General features: G+C 41.5%; 1 protein-coding gene across 3 annotated transcripts in view; it reads left to right on the forward strand.

Annotated features, from left to right (window-relative positions):
* Positions 1-17,719, forward strand: part of SCAI (suppressor of cancer cell invasion) — a gene marked incomplete at its 5' end in the record, with an annotated part of 107,494 nt that overhangs the window by 10,915 nt on the left and 78,860 nt on the right. Inside the window, one exon of one of the 3 annotated variants that reach the window (XM_084650313.1) lies at positions 8,743-8,764. The exons of the other annotated variants lie outside the window; for them this stretch is intronic. Of the gene's footprint in view, positions 1-8,742; positions 8,765-17,719 lie in introns of those variants that run through there. 3 annotated transcript variants of the gene reach the window in all.

Consider the following 17,719-nt stretch of genomic DNA (forward strand, 5'->3'; position numbering starts at 1 on the left):
GGACAGGGAAAATGAAACGGAGAAATGACCCCTGGTCACGCAGTTAGTTGGGGCAGAGGTGGGGATATTGAACTGTTCTAAAATCTACAAGGGCATGGTGACCGGGAAGAATCAGTTCAGTTCACTACAGATAATACTTCCTTTTGTTTATTATATCAGGTAATTTTAAATACAAAGCTTGTTTTGATAAACCTTTTCTAGGTTTATTTAAATAATTTTTTTTGTATTTTCATTGAGTTCTAATTACCATCCAAAGAGAACTTGACATACATCACAAGTAAAAAATTAATTTAGAAAATAAGAAATCCATCATTTACCATTTTCTAACATCATAAAAATGTGAAAACTCTTTAAGAACTTACATTTATTCAGATTAAGCTACATAATTGCTTAAATAATATACCTTATCTGTAGTACAAACTTAGTTTAAAGGCTGTATTTAGTTGTAAATCAACATGTTTTTAATGAGAATGCCCTTTTGTTTGGGAAAACCGTACAAATGTAAAACATGATTAAAATTGATTTAAATCAAGGTTTCCTGCTTGCTGATTTAAATCTGACTTACATTGCTTTGATTTAAATCAGTCCTCACTGTACTGAACTATGTTAGCTTTATCTTCTAATCATTAGACATACACTCCCTTTTTGCCAGTGTCTCTAGTCTACCACCAAATATATTTCCTGGGTTGGAAGGGACGCTAAAGTCTTTACACCAAGTCTCTCATGGAGGATTCCATGTTCAATAGAAGAGTGTTCCTCTCGGAAGAGGGTGCACCTGGCGGGGGGAACGGACTTTGGTAGAGTGAAAGGTTCCTGGAAGCAACAATAATTGAGACACCTTTCCTATAATGTGTTGGCGGGTGTCTGTGCATCTCATCCTCTTCTCTTCAAACCAGAGGAGGAAAGAGCAAGCCTATAGAGAGAAATTTGAGGCTCCAGTACATCATGTTCACTGGGGCCTCACCCCTCCCATTTCACTTTACTTACACAGTTGTTACAGATGTTTGAGGGAACCCTGGAGCTTGGGGTCCTGGTTTAATTGTGTTCTCCCCTCCCCTCCCCTCCTGCCTGGAAAATGACTTTAAAACCAACCAGGACTAAAGGCAGAGTTCCTGTTTCTGCTCTCTTCATGGCAGATCTTACCATTTTGCATTGCACATGGAAATTGTAGCTAATTTGAAATGTATCCTCTTGTAAGATCACACATACAATTTTCCATGTGGGTGAGTAAAGCAAAATAATGATTACAATGCTAGATAGCAGTAATTATAACAACAACCTCTGCAGTAACCACTTCGGTGGCAGTCTTGTCCCCAAAAAAGGTAAGAGGAAAGAAAATCGTACAATGTCTGCAATGGGTAAAACCAGTCCTATGAGGTTCTGAGCTTTTCTCAGTTACATCACGTGGGAGAGATGTATTGCGGGGAAATGGATTTCCCCTAAGTCTAGCAGCTTAAAATATATGAGACACTAAGACTTTGGTAGTCCAGGTTTAAGTGTATCTTCCTGTTGCAGGGAGTCAGGATTGGAGCCTGACTTGAATATAGCATTCTTGGGGCCCCAAAAAATTTCAGTGCCACTTAAACTTCCAGCTTAAAAATAGTATTCTTCCTGCCAAGATGGGGTATGAACGGAAATCTTTGGGGGTGACTTCAGAAAGATTCAGCTGCCCACAAATAGATTTATTCACAATGAACTTTAATACCTAAGTATGCAAAAGATTTCTCAAATGCAAGGACCCAACACCACTGGGAAATGGCTGTCTCCTACTCTGGTTAGGATTCTCTTGTTTGCCTTCCCACAAGTCCTATTTCTAAACAGTACAAATTAAAATAGTCCATTAGGTTGCCAGTGCTTCAGAGAGTCTGTAAAGGCCTTATTTTCTGATTTCGTAGCAATGACTTCCCTGCAACCTTTCTTTCCGCTAGTGTCACCCACACACTCTTCGCAGAGGGACCTCTTTAATACCAGGATCTCTACATCTAGCATGGCTCTTTGAATGAACCATCTTGTAGAATGAGGGCTATTACAACCAGGTTATCCATGCCTTACTTTCCTCCAGGAGGCGATCCACTTCCCCATCCCATGGAAGGGCCTTTTTACAATTTAAGCATTGGTGTTTTGACAAGGGGTGTGATCCCTGGAACGGAGGAACTAGCGACATCCTTGCATTTGTGCACAGTTGTTGTTCGATAGGCCTTGCCATAAGTCCACTACAGCAGTGGTGCTACAGTAGTGGTTCTCCACCAGCGGTACGTAGAGGTCTTCCAGGGAGTACATCAACTCCTCTAGATATTTACCTAGTTTTCAACAGGCTTCATAAAAAGCACTAGCAAAGTCGGTACAAACTAAAATGTCATACTGACAATGATTTGTTTATACTACTCTATATAATACCTATTGTCTTGCCTGCGGACTACATCACCCACGTAAAGGAACTTTTCATAAATGATTTTTTTATTCATTTGCCATTTTGCTGTGTTTTCTGATGGTTTTTTCCTTTTGCAGACTTTTATGCATATCTTTCTCTGCTGTATTCTTCCCAATCATATTTGATCTGCTTACTTTTACTTGTTCTTTACTTTGTGTCAACTATTGTAAATGATCCACTCCACAGATTCCTGCTCAGTGCCTTAGTCCATTAGGTTTAAACAGGACAGAGTGATAGAGCAGTCTACGAGTCTATTCTTGTCCATTTGGCTCAGAGGCAGTGTCACCTGAGCTCGCAAAATACTCCACGCTCTACTACCCTAGTACCAATACTGAAATTAGTCGTAAATAACAAAGCACTTGAGGTAAGTGGAGGTTGTGGAAAGTCAATTTATTTAGTGAAAAGACTAGGAGAAATTCCTGGTCTAATCATGTAAAAATTAAAAAAACAAAAAGTGATCCAGTGCCCCTGCAACTATCATTCTGAATGGTAGAGAACAATACACAGGAAGTGAGAACATGTGTATCCAGAAGAAATAGACCAAGTGCGTCCCATCAAGCTGATTTCCTGATACTGTTTTTGTTTTAAAAGTCAAATCATAAACTTAGGGACTGTAAATCTCACTTGCTTGATCTTTCCCCCATGTTGTGTAAATATAATTGGTTTTATGAACTGTGGTAAGAAACCTTATGGGATTAGTAGAAACACAGATTTGTAATCTATTATGTCTTAGTCTCTAATTCTCTAGTTTTGTACGTGGGTCGAAATGTTACCATCCACTAAAGTAAAAAGAAAAGGAGTACTTGTGGCACCTTAGAGACTAACCAATTTATTTGAGCATAAGCTTTCGTGAGCTACAGCTCACTTCATCGGATGCATACTGTGGAAAGTGTAGAAGATCTTTTTATATACACACAAAAAGCATGAAAAAATACCTCCTCCCACCCCACTCTCCTGCTGGTAATAGCTTATCTAAAGTGATCACTCTCCTTACAGTGTGTATGATAATCAAGTTGGGCTATTTCCAGCACAAATCCAGATTTTCTCACCCCCCCCCCCCGGAAATGGCCCAGCTTGATTATCATATATATTGTAAGGAGAGTGATCACTTTAGATAAGCTATTACCAGCAGGAGAGTGGGGTTCTACACTTTGCACAGTATGCATCCGATGAAGTGAGCTGTAGTTCACGAAAGCTTATGCTCAAATAAATTGGTTAGTCTCTAAGGTGCCACAAGTCCTCCTTTTCTTTTTGCGAATACAGGCTAACACGGCTGTTACTCTGAAATCATCCACTAAAGTAATTCATGAGTTTAAAATTATTTGAAAGCAGATTATATAATGTATATAAATGAATGGTGTCTGTAATTTTATCTTTTTTGGCCAATTGTCTGATAGGAGTGAAAAGCTGATGCTGTCAAATAAAATAAATATTCTTGTCTTCCTATTGGTCTCTTACATTGGATAAATGTAGTGAAACTGAGGCTCACAAATCTCCAGATAACCAACTTTTTTTGGTACAATTTCGTTCGGGTGACAAGAACTAAAATACATTTGAAAGAGCATGGATGTAGGGTTCTGCTCCGAGGAGAGCAGGTGGGAGGGGGCAGGATGTAGTTCAGGGGTGGCCAATCTACGGCTCCTTGTATAAGCACCGACTCTGGGGCTGGAGCTACAGGTGCCAACTTTCCAATGGGCCAGGGGTGCTCACCGCTTAACCCCTGGCTCTGCCTCAGCCCCTGTCCACACTCAACCCCTTCTCGCCCCCTCCCAGTAGCCTGCCATGTCCTTGTTCCTCCCCTTCCCCCCAAGAGTCTTTTGCATGCCACAAAATAGCTGATCAGGAAGTGTGGGGAAGGAGGGGGAGGCGCTGATCGGCGGGGCTGCTAACGTATTACTGTGGCTCTTTGGCAATGTACATTGGTAAATTCTGGCTCCTTCTCAAGCTTAGGTTGGCTACCCCTGATGTAGTCAAATGCTTAAGAACCAAAGGCAGAAATTTTATTTATGTACTTTTGTTTTTTAAAAGAATGGCTTGGATATCTGTTGGGTAGTGAGAGGCCATTACTGTATTGTTAAAAGAAAAGGAGTACTTGTGGCACCTTAGAGACTAACCAATTTATTTGAGCATAAGCTTTCGTGAGCTACACTTATGCTCAAATAAATTTGTTAGCCTCTAAGGTGTCACAAGTACTCCTTTTCTTTTTTGCGAATACAGACTAACACGGCTGCTACTCTGAATACTGTATTGTTAGTATATGAATAAGGATTAGATGTCCAATGTCTCATTTGTTTTCCCAAAAACTATAAATCAGTGTGATGTCACTATTTGTGATGGAGTCAAGCTGCGGCTAAGGAGAGATGAATGCCTGCTGCATGGCAGTGCTTTTTTAAATCTCTTGGAATGGCTTAAAGCTACATATCAAAACCTTGGCATAATCAGACCACTGATCATGTGTGTTTTTAGTGACTGTAAAATGAGGGTTGGTAGGGATGTAGTCAAGAGAGAGAACGGGAAGAGGTGGAGTTTTTGTGGCTATTTTTAAACATATACCTCCTTGCCTTTTAAAATTCCAGTGTGCTGAGCTTCTAAACAACCTCATGGTTAGTATAGAGTTCTGAAAGAATATTGTAATATTTTGAAGCATCTGACTATGTGGGGAATCAAATTAGCTACTGTATAAAGGAATATGAGTGTCCGATTATGCTTCCTTCCCTCTTGCTCAAATTCTGAGGGCAATGCTGAATTACAGAGGTGTCTGACTCATAGTTAAGACTGTACCTTGAGGTGCGTTAGCTTGTTTTAGATCTTTCTTACCTTATTTTTTTACTTGGAATTAAGTCATTCCTGTAAACTAATTTGTGATCCCTGTAGGATGGGCTATTCCTCCTCCCCAAGTCTTTGTAGTTCCTCAAGTCACACCATTATAGACTCTAGAAAGTGCCTCTTATTAAGAATGACCAGTGAGCATATAAATATTCTAGTAACCTTAGAGCTCATACATTCAATTAACAGCAATATTTATGTGTAAAAGTGTACTTTATGTATTTCACAACCATACTTTGGACCTACAACATAGACACTTATGTAGCATAGAACTAATTTGTGTGTGTAAAGTGGAGGCTGCCATTATGTTGGCTTCTTTTCTACCAGAAGTCTTGAGCTGTTCATGCTCAGAGATCAAAGGGAGTGCAGAGATGGCAATTGGTGTAAATTTTTTTGTCTTAAAACAATACAAATTTACTGTTAAGTCTTCAAGTTATCCTAGTATAGGACAGAAGGAAATAAGCAATTGTATCTAGTTATTAAAACTTTGTTTTGTCTGTAGTACTTGCTTTTGGTTTAATTGCTCTTTCACATGCTGGAACTTCATAGATCTGGAAGGTTTTAACTTCATGCCCTCAAGGTAAGATTATTCTTCCTTTATCTTATAGCCCTTTACTGTCTCCCACCCCCTCTCCCTTTAAACACCTACTAGATCTTTTTACTTTGGCCAAAGGTACCTGTTACTGCCCGTTACTGTTTAGAGTAAATCATTTGGCTATAAATTACCTCTTGAATTGCTTCCTCGGCAAGCTGGTGGTATTTTTAAGCCAAATTGGAATGTATCCACAGATAACTCTGGTACAACCACAATCCTGTTCTTTTCCCACTCCACCCCTGAACCCCTCTTTTAATGCCTGTTTGAAAGCTCAAAAAGCAAGTCATAGAGGAAATGACAAGCAGAAAGAATGTGCTTTGAACATCATAAAGCAAATAGAATTAACAGCTCGTCCACTCTTTCTTCTAAAAATCATACTCCAAGTTATTTGTACGCTGTATAAACAAAGAAATACCTCTGAAGCCTGGGTCTAGCTAGGTTATTTCATTTTTATGTTCAAAGGCGAGCAGTGGTTTTGGGATAAGATATGCCTATTAATGCTTGGTGCTGACTGCTATTAAACACCCTGAAATAATGAGAGAAAATTCATGGATCTCTTTGTAACTGTCACCATAGTTGATGTGCTTTGTTTGTTGGCTTGTCTCTTAATGTCTGGAATAAAATTATTCCATGCTGATTTTTTTTAAGCATTGGCACAAACCATCTGCAAAGTGTGTGTTTTGGGAGCTGGGGGGATTTTTTTTTTTGTGAGGTTTCCGTATGTTTCTTGAGCCTGATCTACACTGTGCCTTAAGAATTTCCGAGTAGTGGCTTTTAATGAAGCGGTATGAGCTCTCATGCAGAAGGGTGAATTTGGGATTTACCTTTATTTGTATTGCAGTAGCACTGATGGCATTACTTGGGATCAGCGCCACGTTGTGCTAGGTACTATTAAAAATTCAGAGGTAGACACAGTCCCTGTCCCCCACCCCCAAAGTAATAAGATTCCTAAATTCCAAGCTTCAGTTACTCTGAAGCCTAAAATGTCTGAGTTAGTGTGAAGTGATGGAAGCAGCTACAAGCCTGGGTGAGAGCTTTTTGTTTGGAATCAGTGACGGATGTAGCCTTCCAATTCAATGGGTGCATGCTGATGCCGCCTCCTTGCCCCGATGTAGGGGCATAGACAACCTGCAGCAGCATGCTCCACTTTGTCACCGCAGATCTAATACTGACCTGGAGCAGGTGTGAGGCCTGGGGCAGGGTGGGGGCTGGAGAATGAGCCTGCCCCACATTCATCCTGTAGCAGTGGCTCTGGCCTGCTGGGGCTGGCTCCCCAATGTGGGTATTGCAACCTGGTGGGCTTGATTGGAAGGGTGGCTGGGCGAAACTTGAGTAGTGCTGTGACCCCATGTACAAGGTCACAGTGCCCATTGTGAGGAAGCTGGGTCCAGCCCTGTTAGATAGGAGCCACCACTGAGGGTTGAGTGTGGGGGAGGACTTGATCTCCAGCTGCCTACCCTCTGCACTGGGCCAGAATTAGAGTTGCAGTGTGTGGGTGGAGGGTGGTGGTGCCTCCAAGTTGAAGCACCGAGAGTGGGGAGCTGGGTGTGGCCTCATGGGAGTTTCTGTAGGTGTAGTTGTACCTGTGAACCCCCACCAAAGCTGCCCCTGTACAAAACATCACCAAGTTGCATCATCACTGGATTACATGGTCTGTTACCATCCAGCTTTTAAGTTCTCCGCCATTTTGAGTTCATGAATTACACCTGTGTGGCGCATAGCTATAGTAAAGCATGTGTCTGTGCAGGAGTCTTAGCATGCTGTGATATCAGAGGTAACTCTGCCAATCACCACCCTTACTCTACAGCTAATTAGAATGCAACACTTAATTCACCATATATGCAGTCTCATACAACCAATTACTTTGTTCAACTGCCACATCTCTGCACCCAACTGCCATCCACACAAATCTCTCCATGCGTCCCCTCCAGACACAAATAACCATAACTAGTGCACACAATAAACCCAGCACATACAGCTCCTCAGTGCAGCACGCACCCATAGTTTGCCACTCACAAATTAATACGAGTCTCCCAGCATAACACACACACTTGCCTACCCCCGTTCAAGCTTACCATAAAACTCTTGTCCTAGATCATCACCGGTTCAGTTGTCACGGGGATTCATGGTCTGTTAGCATCCAGTTTTTAAGTTCTCAGCCATTTTCAGTTCTTTTTACACAGATGAATTAATGAATTACACCCATGTGGCAGCATGGGCTTTCAGCTACTAGTTTGTAATATAGTTTGTCACACTAGCTTGTATGTTTCTAAAAACTATAGGAGGAGAGTGGGAGTTCAAGAGTATTGTTACACATGTAGCAGATGCACAGTTTCATGGAGCCAAACAATCAGAACTTAATAAACAAACAACTATCTCTGATGCTTCATGCAGCTCTTACGGGTTAACTGATTTATTGTAGGTGACATGATGGAAGTGGGTCTAGAGAGGAAGAGGATAGCAGCCCTATGGACTGGTACAGAAGGGGCATTCCCTACTTAATGAGCACAGTGAAAGAAAGCACTGATGTTTGTGGGGGAAGCAAATGGACATTCACGTAGTCTATTGATGCAGTGGAGTGACTTGGGGTAGTGCCATGACACAACTGAAAATGTAAGGAGGGGGCAGAGTGGTGGAGAATCTTGAGGGAGCACAGGGTAATCTTAAATTTGATTGAAGGGAGAGGCAGTGAAGGGGTTTATAGGGAGGAAAACAGAACAATGGGGAAGGAAGATTGTTTTAGCAGCTGTGTTTGTAATTGGCTCTGGGAGAGTTGATGTGGGTTGAAAGTCAGAAAGTGGGAGGTTGCAGTGATTGAGGTGGGAGTTGTTGGGAACCTGTATTAGTTTTAGCTGTGAATTTTAGAAATTTTCTGGAGGCAGCACTTGGACCTGGCCTAGATGCGAAGGGCAGTGAGTAAAGATGATCCCCAGATTATTGGGGGGGCCTGAGGGGTGAGGAGGATGGATTATGGTGTGTTCCGCTGGGACAGGGATGGGTAATCAGGAGCTGACTTTTTTTTTTTCTGTACGTTTTTAAGTTGCTAATGAGATTTCAAAGGTGGGGTCAGGCTCTCCAATGGTATCTGAGATCTCTCTCTTTCCTGCCAATGCTGACTGTGAAAGACAGATGTGTCGGAATGAAAGTAGTGAGAAGAAGAAAACCACAATGGTACTATAAGCTGTTTCTGGTTCATGTGTGTGACTCAAGGTTATTAGGACTCTGAGAGAGGTTCCCAAAAAACCTAGCAATGATGTTTATATCCTTCCTGTTTATATCCTTCTCCTTCCATGGAGAGCAATTTAACTTTGTTTTTTTCCCCCTTCTTGTGAGTCCAAGCAAGGAAACTTGTACCAGCAGGATGGTCTCAAATATTTTGGTTGCTGGGAAGCAGAGCAGTTTTTCTCCTCCCTTCTTTCTCCCCACCCCCCCGACCTCCCTATTTCTTAAAAATAAATAAAGGTGTCATCTTTCTGATCTGGGCTTATGCATGCATATAGGGGTAAGAACTGAATGAGATGTTAGAGAGTAACTGTTAAACTTCTGTGCAATGGTCTGCTGTGGCACAGGGCACAGATGGGCATGACTCAGGCAAGGTGGTACAGCAAATTTATGGCAGAGCTGTTCATAGAACTGGGAGTCAAGACTCCAGTCTTGCACTCTGAACACTGGATCACATTTCTTCCGACAGGGTTATTTTTCCAGCTCAATATGCAGAATTTTAATATTAATTAGATAAGAGTTTCTCTTAGGTTTGTTGCAACTATGAACTTTAAAATTCCTGAGAGCCAGGACATCTGATAAATAAGGTGATTATTGCTGTATGTTGAATCCTGTGTCACAGCAACGCAAACACTGCTATCCTTATGTTAAAGACTAATCAATACAGCCAAACTTGTCTGGTTCACTGCTTATTTTATGCCAGTTTGCTAACCTTTTGGGGTGAAGTGCAACAGGAAAAGCCCTCTTTCCATTTGGAGCACACACACAGGAGACTAGATTTGCATCCACAGTTGGCTCTAAAGGTTGCCTACAGGTTATCAAGGGACAATGCCAAAAGTTCAGTAATCGAAACTGCTGGAGCCTGAAATAAAATACAGATACTTTTTCTAATTTTAGCCAAAGAAGCTTCCAGAGGTCACGTTGATCAGTTCCCTTTGTCATAGTAAGTTTCATGTTCATGACTAGGTTGATATTCAGTATTTCATCTTCTAATTAAAGTGGTCTTTAAAATGTGTGAAATTGAATAAGTGGCATATGAATACCACCGCAAGTCAGGCAGCTGCAAAAGATAACCATTCTGACATCATAAACCCAAGGCTAGGAGAAAAAGCACTGAGGCTGCGCTACCCGCAAAATAGCAAGCACTGCAGAAGAGTGTCTTACCTTGTGACTTCCCCTTTAGTTTTTTTGAGGCTTGCAAAATGTTTTCTCTGTTGGGGGGGAAAACTTGAACAATTCATACTGTAGAGGATTCTCATAACCAGTCTGAGGAAAAGATCCTGGGCATTGTTGTGGATGGCTTAATGAAAACTAAAGTTCATTGTGCAGCTGTGGCCAAAAAAAGCAAATGATGCCCGGTTCCATATGGAATGGGACGGAGAACAATATGGAGAATATCAAATGCATCTCCAGTACTGGTCACCCCCTCTCAAAAAGGATGCTGCAGAGTTGGAGGAGGTTCAGAGAAGGGCAATAAGCGTGATTCAGGGGCTGGAAAAATCTTGTGAGGATTTTTACTTTATAAAGAAGATGATTAAAATGGGACCTAATAAGTATACAAAAATGAGTGGCCTAGAGAAGGGAGATCAGAAACTTTGTGTTCTAAGACAGGACAGAGAGCAAGGGAAAACTCAATGAAATTGAAAGGCAGCACATTCAGAACTTGATCAAATGAAATACACTTTCACACAGTGCACAATTAGGCATTAGTTGCTATGGTTACTGAGGGCAAGAATGTAGTAAAATTCAAAGAAAGATTGAACATTTGTATGGATAACAATATCCTGAGCTAGAGTAACTATAAAGAGTTATGTTAGTGTGGTAAAACCTCCTGCTTCAGGTTTTAAACCAATCTCTGTCTAGTAGGGATTTGGACAAGGTTTCTGGAGATGGATTATCCTACATCTGCCTACTACAGGGTATCCTCTTCCTATGAAGCATCCGGTACAGGCCACTGCTGGAGACAGGATACTGGACAAGGTGGACCTTGGGACTGAACTGGGCTGACAATTCCTATGTTACAGTGAGGTCATCTTTAGTTGGTTCTGAGTGGTGTTTATCCAGGTGTTAAATGTTTATGAATTACTGAACACTGTTTTATTGATACAGAAGTTGCTAAGCCAAAGATTAAAACAAGAAATGCTGATGAAATGCAGAGCACTATTTTTATTCAGTATCTCATTTTTTCAACTCTTTGGACTGCTTCTTACAGAAATTGACTTTACTCTTATTTGGGAAGATACGCCAGCCTAGAGGATGACCCAGTTAAGAGGGATCTGCTATAATATCTTATACCTGTCACCTGAAGATCTCAAAACACTTGATATGATACAAGTCTTCCGAAATAGTTTGTTCTATAGATAGGAAAGGGAAAATGCCCAGGAATATTCCTTGGCAAGGTCTCTAAGGGGTTTATTCCTGAGTGTTTCCATTTTGCAGCATTTTGGGTCTTTCACTGGTGTTGCTGTAGTCTACTGTATACTTCTGCTCCTACATAAACTTCCCATTTTTTTTAGCCTTTTGGCTCTACCCCTATGCTGTAGTTTTTTTTACCAATTGCCTGTTGTAAATAAGAAAGTTATTGAAATTAATCTGTTTTAAACTCAGTGATCTCTTCCCTTCAGAGCATCCTTTGACAAGCCCTGTTACCAGTGGAACATTGTTGGACAGAAACTTGCTTGACTTTGAAGGTTAAATTGCATTTTCAAAGCATACTGCAAGTACATGTGAGAGAGGAGAAAATAGCAACATGATTTAGCAACATTCACCAGAAGGATTGCATTTGACATGGACAATATTCTAGCTATCTAGTATCTGCTCTTAATCATTAGTAGAGCCAGGCCTGCTGCCCATTATCCTCTGCATACACGGTCTTCACCAACCTGTGTCTACCGCTCTCATGACAACTGGACTTCATCCTAGCCTGCTAGGTATGTGTATCCATACCTAAGTGTAGTACATGAACTACATAGACAGCCTCATCTCCCAAACACTTCAGAGGCAAATGAATCCCTCTGATTTCTGTGCTCCATGAGAGGAAGTAAAATACTGAATGAATGAGAGATGGGTAGAGCTCTCTCTGTACCTATTTATTGTGAAGACTCTGAGAATTGCTGCTCTTTATTTCTTCTCTTCCCTTCTGCCCTTCCCCACTCCGATACCTGCCAGAGTGCTGTCCTCCCCTGAGTACCTGCTGCTGCTCCTTGTCTCCCTGGTGATCCTGCCATATGCCGTGAAGTGGAGAATTGTGTTGCTGCTTATGAGGATTTACAGCTTTACTAGCAGCCTGTAGATGGTAGTGTGAGATGGGCTTGGTTTTCAGAGAATACACTTACGACCCTACCCCAATTAGCAAACTAGATCCTTTTGACAGCGCTCTGCATTTCATGCTGACAGTCTAGCATATTCTGTTCAAGTACTGAGGAGAGGAGGAATTCATTGTGGAATACTTGTGACTATGGTGAGACATGATTGTTTTCCCTTCTGTTAGTCCACAAAGTTTGAATGGGTCTCGAATAGCACTTATGCCATTTTACGATCTTTAGCTAAATTAATCCTCAACCCAGCTGTCAGGTTGGTAAAGTCACAGCTTTATAATTGGTGGTATACCCTACCAGGTAGCTGGCTAGACAGAATTTGCAGATATCGAGACCCAGTGTCTTTGTGCTAATCTCTGTTATCCCCCAACCTTTGTGGAGACATAGCTCCCCTGGGAGCCGTGGTCCTGTAAATTTCCTGTCCCTCTGATAAAAAATTAATTATAATAGAAACTGCATTCATGTAGCTGGACTGTTTGTGGGTTTTACACTATATGTTTTCAAGATACGCTCTTAAGAGGATGTTGAAGACAAGTGGTTACTTGAGGCTGCATTTCATGAAAAATGCATTTTAAAAAAATCTGAGTTTAAGGCTGTTGAGCATTGTGTCTTATTTTGATGGAAGTTTGAAACTTTTAGAATAAATACATTAAATGAAAGGCATGTGCCTCAAATGACAGGGCATGAGCAATAGAAAGTCTTCCAGAAATTAGTGTGTGGTTTTTTTTAAATGAATGCAAACATTAAGGATTTCTGAAGAGAATGTTTTCAAACCTGGAAGCTTCGAAGCTTAGTGTATGTATTGTGTACTTTGTAGAAGGAAGAAAGTGTATATATACCTGGCATATGATGTGGCCACACTTTGTGCTGCTCAAAATCTGCATTTACACATCTAAATCACTCTTGCCTTGGGTCTTTTCATTAGAATGTGAGCTGGAACAAATATGCAATTAAATTGTTAGAGGCAGGGAATTCCAGTTACTGACAATACAAGGCCAAAGTATCAAACCTGACTGCTGATGATATGCTAAGAACACCACATTCTCAGTTGGCCATTTCGAGACCCAGAAAAAGCACTGCTATTAGAGAAAATTCTTACATTCATACTTAAAGTATTGAAACTGCCCAAGCAATGAGGGTCTGGGAAGGCAGGAGACTGCTGACTTTCTGTGCAGCACACTTCAGAAAACCAACTCTGTTCTGTGTTAAGTCATCACTTCTCTGCAGCTTCAGAATCTGCATGTCACTGACATCCTGCAATTATTTCCAGTCCCTCACTTTATATAGCCCTGGGAAAGTGTCGTCTTCTCTCTGCCCTTCTCAGTCACTAGAGACTTTTCCACTCCCAGCTTCCCTCTGTGAAATACTGTTCAGCTCTAGAACAGCATTAACTCTGTATGGAGTGAGGCTTTATTCCTCACATAAGTATTAAATATCAGATAATGACCACTTGATTCCAGGACGCTACTGGGTAACTGGATGCCATATTTTTGGCTAGATAACACATCGGTGGCTAAAAAAAAATGTATTTAGCCCACTTGTGCATGTGTGTTCTGGCTTTCTGTTAGCCAGCCTGATTCTCTGTGGTCAGAGCAGTCTCTGCTACCATGTGCAAAGCAGCCTTTGCATTGCAAGCTTGAGTATCAGCCTCCAGATTTGTTTAATCAATCTCTCCCCCTTTCAACTTAACCTGCAAAACATCAGCCAAATACAGCAAACCACTAGAAGTGGAATTGTGTGTGGTATAAATGCCATAGAGCCTTTGAAAATATCAGCTGGCATCATGAAGCCATCCCTCATCAAGCTGAACTGCTTTGATGAACTTGATCACCTTCAGGATGCTTGTAAAATCCTTCTGCCCTGGGAATTGCAATGAGATGGAATCCTGCAACCCATTAAGCAAATGGCGTGAACTAGAGAAATCTAAAGTATTGTGTGTTTGAGACTATCTTGGAAAGGACCTGGCATGTCCTTGACAAGCCTGATTCTTCTGCCTCACGTAGCCTGAGGAGTTAGTGAAGTCTTTGAGAGAAAGTAATGAAACTGTGTTGAAAGTATCCATTTGCTGGCTTTTTTGGTCAGTGTTTTAAGCTAGGTTTCAGAGTAACAGCTGTGTTAGTCTGTATTCGCAAAAAGAAAAGGAGTACTTGTGGCACCTTAGAGACTAACCAATTTATTTGAGCATGAGCTTTCGTGAGCTATTACGAAACAGCTATTACCAGCAGGACAGTGGGGTGGGAGGAGGTATTGTTTCATGATCTGTGTGTATATAAAGTCTGCTGCAGTTTCCACGGTATGCATCCAATGAAGTGAGCTGTAGCTCACGAAAGCTCATGCTCAAATAAATTGGTTAGTCTCTAAGGTGCCACAAGTACTCCTTTTCTTTTTGTTTTAAGCTAATGTTTCAATAAGTGTGTCTGGGGGGGCTGCAGGGATACCAGAGCCAGCAGTGTAGAAACCATTCCTCTAAGGAACGACTCATGCTGTGTTTTAAAAAATAATCTTTGCTGGTTCCCGACTCCTGTCTTTCATTCTTCATGAATTTGTGTTTGTGTTTTCCTTCATACAAATTAACCAGAGGTTCTTTTATATCTCAAATCTTTCTAAAGTGGCTGGTCTCTTATAGCCCAGCGTGCTGGTTTTAGGCACCTGCACGGCCCAGATCTCTGGGGTTGCAGATGGAGTCAAGAAATGAGGTTTATACTGTGGCTATATTTTATTTTTCGTTTCATTTTGTAGCTCTAAATATTCCTGAGGGAATTGTAGTGTCCTAGCAAAGGGAGAAGGAGGAAGAATTTGGGAATGGGTGACTGGGTGAATCATTTGGTTACTTGTTCTGTTCGTTCCCTCTGAAGCACCTGGCACTAGCCACTGTCGTGAGACAGGATACTGGGGTAGATGAACGTTTGGTCTGACCCAGTATGGCCGTTCTTAGGAAGTGAGTATAGCTACACTACTCATATTTCTCATGAGAATTCTTCCTCCTGTCTGGCAATGGCATTACAACATGCTGTGCCTTTAGTAGGCAGAATAATTCCTTCCTCTCCTCTGAGCAATTTATGATAGTAGTTCTGTCTCTGCACAGTACCAAAATGCTGCGTTGCCTTTTGCTGTGAATGAGAAGCCAATGCAGAATGAGGTAGGTGGAGCTGGCTTTTGTATTCTGATTAACTCTGTCATTATTTTCCTCCCTCTTTCTCATTTTAACTGCTTTCATTCTTTTCTTGCCCCCCTCTTTTTGGTCTCCCTCTCCATCCCCCTTTTGCTTTGTATTCAGGTTTATGTCATGGCTGAGTGAAACCAGGGCTGACAGCAGCAGCACACCCATTTTATGTCTGTATTAACTCAACCATAATCTTGAATTTGGAATCCATGAAATAATTCTCTTCTGGCAGCTCTGTTCAGAAATATTTTGCAGATGGAACTTGTCATGCTTGTTACAACCCAGCTTTGCCTCTTTGTCTCCTCATTTGTTTCTTTTTTTGGTTTTAAATCCTCATTTGTTTTCCTGATTGTATCTTTTTTTTTCAGTTTTGGAAGCAAGATTCTGATTCCCTGTGGATCTGTTGCTCCACCTGATCATTATACAGATGCCACAGCATTAAATTATTTTATATTTTTATCATATAAATAGGCTTGGCTCTCAGCTGGGAAGAAACCAGGCCAAACCATGCAGAATTCATGGTAACATTTTAAAACACACTTTTGCTCATGTTTGGTGGTAGGGTTTTATACTGCTCCCTGTAGGCCAATACCTATATTGCTCAATTCAGAGGTAAGTAATGTGGTAAATAGGGCTTTACCAAATTCACGGTCATAAGATTCTAGAAAGCTGAAATCATGAAATTTATTCTATTTAAATCTGAAATTTCATGCTGTGTTAATTTGTAAGGGTCCTGACTCAAAAAGTTGTGGGGGGGTTGCAAGGTTATTGTAGGGGGGGTTTGCAGTACTGCTACCCTTACTTCTTCCCTCCTGCTGTTGGCAGAGCTGCTGCCAGCAGCAGCACAGAAGTAAGGATGGCATGGTACGGTGTTGCTGCCTGCAGAGCTGGGCCCTCAGTCAGCAGCTGCCATTCTTCGGCCACCCAGCTCTGAAGGCAGCGTAGACGTAAGGGTGGGAATACTACAACGCCCCTAAAATAATCTTGACCCCCTGCAACTCCCTTTGGGGTCCGGACCCCGATTTGAGAAACGCTGGTCTCCCCTATGAAATCTCTATAGTATAGAGTAAAAGCGCATACAACACCAGGTTTCATGGAGGGGAGGCCAGATTTCATGGTTCATGACATGTTTTTCATGGCTGAGAATTTGGTAGGGCCCTACCGATAAATGATGAGGCAAAAACTTGCTACTAATCATCATAGGTACTAGCATGTAAGTAGACATTTTCCAATGCCACCAATCCCTGCTGCTGGAGGAAATGGTTTTGGTGACTTGGTGTGTGCTGTTCAATTTTGTCCCAAGCTGTTTTATAGTTAGAAAGCTGCCCTGTTCCACTCCAGGGGTGGCTGTGGTTCAGCAGTGAGTGAAGGGATCCACATAAACTGTAAAGTGCTTTAGGGTTCTTGGGTTATGGAAGGTACCATGTTCAATAAATGTAAGATTTTAAATTCGGATCATTCTGGCAAAGAAAAAATTAAGCTCCTTTTAAAGTTACTGAGAAGTCAGTGATATGATTGCTCTAAGTTTGTAATGTGCTTTAAATATACAAAACATTTAAGAGTTGTATGCTTGTTTCAGTGAAATTACTACCTTTTGGCAAATTGGTTAATGCAATGTTACGGTTGCTTGGTGGTGTGGTCTCCTCTTGCAGAACACTGTGTTGAACAAAACATGAGCTTTGGAAAACCAGGAAATGCACAATTGAGGGTATAAATGCAACCTTCACGCTGTCCTCTTTCAGCAGTGCTACAATACACACATACCTTTGATCTGCCAACCTTACAGTTGCTGAAATGTACAAGTTCTTCACCTCCTTTTACAGCCTATTCTCACCCACATGATTCCATCTAAGACTAATAAAGGACAAAAAATAGGGAAAAAAGTAGCCTACACCATCTTTCCTCTGATCTCCTGGAGCTGGCAGTAGTGAATAGGGACTATTTGCATGCACTCCAGGTGCAGTCAGTGTGTTAGGTGCTAGGTGTACCTGTGCTAAATGGTGGAGGCAGTCGCCTGCTTGGCAGAGGTGTGTTTGTGATGTGAGGACATGTGTAGATTACTTTGAGGGGGTCTGACAGAGCTGTGATTATCCTATGAGGGGGCCTATGTTTTGCACCCTTTGATGCGTGTGAGCAAAGGGAAGAGCTTCAGATGTACCTTCGGG

The sequence above is a fragment of the Lepidochelys olivacea genome (genome assembly GCF_965140295.1).
Source record: "Lepidochelys olivacea isolate rLepOli2 genome assembly, chromosome: 16".
Lineage (NCBI taxonomy): Eukaryota > Metazoa > Chordata > Testudines > Cheloniidae > Lepidochelys > Lepidochelys olivacea.